At 46.0% G+C, this 6,513-nt stretch overlaps 1 pseudogene; it reads left to right on the top strand.

Moving 5' to 3' along the window:
* The first annotated feature begins 113 nt into the window (after positions 1-113).
* On the top strand, positions 114-5,573 carry LOC150030051 (uncharacterized; annotated as a pseudogene).
* Positions 5,574-6,513: the final 940 nt, after the last annotated feature.

The raw sequence follows: 6,513 nt of genomic DNA on the forward strand, positions 1-6,513 counted from the left end.
CGACCGACAACCGTTCGTTGGCCTTGAAGCACCGCACGTCCGCTTTCAACCGGTCGAACCACTGGTTCCAGCCCCCGCGTGCCATCAGTCGCCCAGTCGTCGACCTCCCTCCAATGGCGTTGCTCACCATTCGTGGGTTTCGGCCGACCAGATCCCGCCGGTTAGACCACGCCGCTCGCTGTCGCGTCACCCCTTTCTGTCGTTCGTTCCGTCCGCGAGCAACCAGAAACTCTCCAAGCTGCTACCGTGAGCCTCCGTCCAGCCGGGCAGCTCGCCATCCGCCCCAGTCTCACCACTGCCGGTCGCCGTCGTCTCTGCTGCGTCGGGCCCACTTTTGTTTTTGTCGAAATCTTGGATTAAGGGTAAGTGTAAATTGTTTTGGTTGGATTCCTTGAGGATTTTGAGCAGTCACTAGAGTTTGGCCTTAAATTGTTGGTTCACGTCATGTTTTGGATGTAGGGCAAAATTTTTAGGTTGCTGAAGTTGTCATCCAGCCGAGTAAAAGGGGTAGTCGACGAATCTTGGTGAAGGGTAAGGCTCTAAACTTATGTGGGTTGTTAAGCATGTTGTATGTTTATGAATTTCTCGATTTAAGTTTGACTGAACTATGGACTGCGGCCTAAAATAATTTTCCATGATGTTGGGTGTTAGGTTTGGATCTCGAGATGTCTGGGTGTCTTTGTTTTGAGTGTTTTTAAGTTTGATCCTGTGGGCTTTCGGTTTCGTTGGACAAGGAAGAGGTTGAGCTTGCTAGTTTCTGGAGTTTGCGAGTAAAGGTAAGTAATCTTATCATTGGAACTGCCCACGGGCCAGGCTCTAGTTGTATGCTAGCATGATAAGTGTATGTTATGGTAACTGTTACCATGTTGATTGACAGTATGACTTAAATCAAAGTATGTTCTGGCACAAATTCTGATTTGTTTACATACATACCTAAGTGCTTGATCGTTAGTATGTGATAGTATGTGTTTTCATATGTCGATGTCTGATCTACTGGCGTTGAGGCATACTTGTATGTTGTGGCTTTATGATATAAGTTATACATGGATGATGTATAATATGTTGTTAAGAATTATGGGTATGTGATGCAACCATGGTATTGAGGATTTTTATTATGCTTTAAAACCGTACAAATGTTGAATCTTAGCATGTTAGGACTGTGTGAATATCCTCATTGATTAGTTAGATGCTCACCAGTTTTGTGTTTCCTTAGGAATTCACCAGTTTGTGTTTCCTTCGGGATTCACCAGTTTGTGTTTCCTTCGGGATTCACCAATTTGTGTTTCCTTCGGGATTCACCAGTTTGTGTTTCCTTCGAGATTCACCAGTTTGTGTTTCCTTCAGGATTCACTAGTTTTGTGTTTCCTTCGGGATTCACCAGTTTTGTGGGCATACTTAACTACAATAGGATAGGACTCAGTCTCTTATATGTTACATGTATTTTTATGCCATATGTGGGTATCTAGAGGACATAGATGCCTAGCCGGACCCCAGTGGTGGGGTTACTTACTGAGTATTTTATACTCATTCTTTCTTATGTTAATGTTTCAGGTAAGGGTAGAGATGCACTGGCGATGGCGCAGCGGAATTCATGATCGAGCCACTGAGACTAGTTTTTACGCTTCCGCATCATGAGATTTAAAGTTCTTTTCATGTTTCCCATAATGTTTAATTTTGATGTTTGAAACTTATTATTAAGAATTGTTTTTCATATGTACTTATTAACCTTTATGATTTATGGGTACCCGATTATTGTTTTTAACAATTACATTTAATTAATGTCTTTTGAACTTCTCTTGTTTTTAATTAGCATTTATTTCAAATGACTGAGCGTCGTTTTAAATTCTTTGCATGCATTTATTTTAGTAACGACCTTACCTAAGTCCTAGGGGGTCGGGTCGTTACAGTTGGTATCAGACCCCATGTTTTGGGTTCTGTAGACTGACTTACTATGTAAGTCTAGATAGTCCCTGTGGCCAGTAACGAATTCCTCGTCATCGCCAGGTACGTTCTACTAACGAAAGTTTCCATGTGTATATGAGGACAGTGATGTAGTGTTTTAAACACATGATGTCTGAGAGAGACCCAGAAATAGTTAGCTAACGTACAAATTTATGACAGGACATGGCACCTAAACGTAGAACAAGGAAAAAAATTAGAGAAGAAATACCAGCAGAGAGAGAGGGGAGTAATCAAACTGCTCCGGCGGCGCCAATTTCGCCTACGACCCAAGTGGATGAAAAGGCAATGGAAGCCCAAGTTAGTGAAGCTGTTGTAACCGCTTTGATGGGGAAGCTGCAGGAACTGATCTGTAGCACGATGGCAGGACAGCCTGCTCAGACTCAAGCTCAGGAGGAACCAGTGCCACCCGAGCCGTTACGATAAACCCGTCCGTAGGACAAGGATACGCAGAGTCTGTCTCTCGAGGCCAAACATTTACGGGATTTTCGGAAGTATGACCCTCGCCCCTTTGATGGATCGTTGGGATACCCCACCAAGGCAGAACTGTGGTTGTCATCCATTGAGAAAATTTTTCGTTTTATGAGATGCCCGGAAGAGCACAAATGGCAATGCGCAGTCTTCATGCTGACTGGTAACGCGGCAATATGGTGGCGTTCGGCAGAAAAGATGATCGATATTGGAGGTGACCTTGCAACCTGGGAACAGTTCAAGGAACGTTTTTATGAGAAGTACTTTTCGGCCAACACCCGATACAATAAGCAGGTAGAATTCTTGAACCTGAAGCAGGGCGTTATGTCAGTGGAGGATTACGAGCAAGAATTTGATAAGCTGTCTCAGTTTGCTCTTGAGCTAGTGGCCACCGAGGCAGAAGGACCGAGAGATTCATCCACGACCTGAGGAGCGGGTTGCGAGGGATGGTGCATGCCTTGGATCTTAAGACTTATGCCGCGGCATTGCGGGACGCTGTGAGGATTGATGCCGACTCCCAGGGGGGAGAAGAATACAGGAGGTCATTCGGGATTGGGACCTCCGCAGGGCAGAAAAGGAAGGCTGAGCACAAGACTTTTAAACATCAACAGAGGGGTCAGAACACCGTACATTCTCCACGTTAGTGGGGACAACAGAGTACCCAGGCTGGGAATGGTAGGGAAGATAGACCGATATGCACCACTTGCGGTAAGCAACACTGGGGACGTTGTTTACCCAACTCTGGGAATTGTTTCCGATGTGGCCAGAAGGGACATATGGCAGATAGATGCCCAAGGAAGAATGCGCCTGAGCACAGGAGCCAGCCCGTAGGATCGTTCCAGGGAGGCCCGAACCGCCAGCAATAGCAAGGAAAGGTATTTTCTACCACTCGGCGTGAGGCCGAGAAGTCAGACATCGTGGTGACAGGTACACTTCCCATTTTGGGACATCATGCTTTTGTTTTATTTAACTCTGGTTCTTCGCACTCATTTATATCGGCTATATTTGTGATACACGCCATGTTAGACTCAGAACCGTTGCCTTTTTCATTGTCTATTTCCACTCCCTCGGGAGAGATCATGTTAGCTACAGAAAAGATAAAGGCATGTCAGGTAGAGGTAGCCAATCGCGCGTTAGATGTAACCCTGATAATTTTAGATATGCGCGATTTTGATGTTATATTAGGCATGGATTGGTTAGCTGCTAACCATGCCAGCATAGATTGCTCTCGTAAAGAGGTTATCTTTAAGCCTCTTACAGGAGCTAGTTTTATGTTTAAAGGGGTTGGGACCGTAGTCCTACCCTAGGTGATATCCGCAATGAAGGCCAGCAGGCTATTTGACCAAGGAGCCTGGGGCTTTATGGCCAGTGTGGTAGACACCAGGGAGAATGAAGTTACCTTGACTTCAGAGCCAGTAGTGAGGGATTTTCCAGATGTATTTCCAGAAGACCTTCCCGGATTGCCCCCGCAGTAGGAGATAGATTTTGCCATTGAATTGGAGCCAGGCACAACCCCTATTTCAAGCGCCCCGTACAGGATGGTCCCGACAGAGTTGAAGGAACTGAAGGTCCAATTGCAGGAGTTGTTGGACAAGGGTTTCATCCTCCCTAGTGTGTCACCATGGGGTGCACACGTTTTGTTTGTGAAAAAGAAGGATGGATCGTTACGTCTGTGCATTGACTACAGAGAGCTGAACAAGGTGACCGTCAAGAACAAATATCCCCTTCCCAGGATCGATGATTTGTTTGTCCAGTTACAGGGAGCTACGGTATTCTCTAAGATTAACCTCCGGTCAGGGTACCACCAGCTGAGGATAAAGGACAGTGACATACCCAAGACAGCCTTCCGTTCGAGGTATGGACATTATGAGTTCACAGTGATGTCATCCGGCCTAACGAATGCACCAACAGTGTTCATGGATCTGATGAATAGGGTGTTCAAGGAATTCCTCGACACCTTCGTGATTATTTTTATTGATGATATTTTGATTTATTCCAAGACAGAGGCCGAGCATGGGGAGCATTTGTGGAGAGTTTTAGAGACATTGAGGGCCAATAAGCTATATGCTAAGTTTTCTAAATGTGATTTTTGGTTGAAGCAAGTGTACTTTCTAGGGCATGTGGTATCCAAGGAAGGTGTCTCCTGCAAAGGTGGAGGCAGTTACGGGTTGGGCTCGTCCAACCACGGTCAGTGAGGTACGCAGCTTTCTGGGGTTAGCAGGCTACTACAGACGGTTTGTGAAGGATTTCTCTCGCATAGTCGCCCCATTAACTCAGTTGACCTGGAAGGGGGCAACATTTGTTTGGAATGAGGCTTGTGAAAGTAGTTTCCAGGACCTCAAGCAAAGGCTGTTTCAGCCCCAGTTCTCACAGTACCGGATGGATCAGGTGGTTTCGTCATTTTCAGTGATGTATCCAAGAAAGGGTTGGGATGCGTATTGATGCAGGAGGGTAGAGTAGTTGCTTACGCTTCACGTCAGCTGAAGAAGCATGAATAGAATTATCCCACACATGACTTGGAGTTAGCAACGGTGGTTTTTGCTTTCAAGATCTGGAGACATTATTTGTATGTAGAAAAGATACAGATATTCACCGACCACAAGAGTTTGAAGTACCCTTTCACTCAGAAGGAGCTAAACATGAGGCAACGAAGGTGGTTGGAACTATTATGACCGTGAAATTTTGTACCACCTGGGGAAAGCAAACATAGTGGCAGATGCTTTAAGCAGAAAGGTGGCCCATTCCGCAACTCTCATTACTGGACAGACTCACTATGCAGGGAACTGGAGAGGGTAGAGATTGCAGTAGTCGTGGGGAAGGTCGCGGCACAGTTAGCACAGTTTTCGGTGCAACCAAGCCTAAGGCAGAAGATTATTGATGCGCAGCGAGACGACCCTTATTTGGATGGGAGAGTTCGTAGAGTGGAGTCAGGCCAGGATAGAGAATTCTCTGTGTCAGCAGAAGGCGGCCTCTTTTATCAGGGGCATCTGTGCATGCTGGCGGTTTGTGACATTAAGGATGAGCTGTTGTCAGAGGAGTTCCCTATTCTCAGTCCACCCCAGCAGCACCAAGATGTACCAGGATCTGAAACGTTACTATTGGTGGAACGATATGAAAAGAGAGATTGTGGAGTTCGTCAGTAAGTGTTTGGTGTGCCAGCAGGTGAAAGCCCCGAGGCAGAGGCCAGCAGGCTTGTTACAACCATTAAATATACTAGAATGGAAGTGGGAGCATGTGTCTATGGACTTCATCGTGGGGTTGCTTCGAATAGTTAAGGGTTTCACTGTGATATGGGTCGTTGTAGACAGACTTATGAAGCTAGCAGATTTCATCCCTGGAAAGTCCACCTTTTCAGTGAATAAGTGGGCACAGATATACATGAAGGAAGTGGTAAGATTGCATGGAGTACCCGTGTCCATTGTGTCGGACAGAGACCCTCGTTTCACGTCTAACTTCTGAAAGAGTCTCCAGGCAGCATTGAGGACCCGGTTAAACTTCAGTACAGCATTCCACCCTCAGACTGATGGGTAGACAGAGAGATTGAATTAGATACTGGAAGACATGTTGCGTGCCTGTGCCATAGAGTTTTTCGGAAGCTGGGATGCTCACTTGCACTTAATGGAGTTTGCGTACAATAACAGCTACCAGTCCACTATCGGGATGACACCCTTTGAGGCCCTATATGAGAAGAGTTGCAGGTTCTCTATGTGCTGGGATGAGGTATGAGAGAGGAGATTATTAGGACCCAAATTGGTCCAGACCAAAAATGAGGCCATACAGAAGATCAGGGCTCGTATGCAGGTAGCCCAGAGAAGACAGAAGAGTTATGCCAATGTAAGACGTAAAGACCTTGAATTTGAGACCGAGTGAAAGTGTTCTTAAAGGTCCCATGAAGGGTATTCTGAGGTTTGGCAGGAAAGGAAAGTTGAGTCCGAGATTCATTGGACCATTCAAGGTCTTGGAACGAGTTGGCCCTGTAGCTTACCGTTTGGCCTTGCCCTCAGCATTGTCTTCAGTTCATAATGTCTTCCATGTTTCGATGCTAAGGAAGTATGTGGCAGACCCATCCCATGTAGTTAACTA

The sequence above is a fragment of the Benincasa hispida genome, unplaced genomic scaffold, assembly GCF_027475165.1.
Source record: "Benincasa hispida cultivar pf3 unplaced genomic scaffold, pf3_genome.v1.1 HicScf649, whole genome shotgun sequence".
Lineage (NCBI taxonomy): Eukaryota > Viridiplantae > Streptophyta > Magnoliopsida > Cucurbitales > Cucurbitaceae > Benincasa > Benincasa hispida.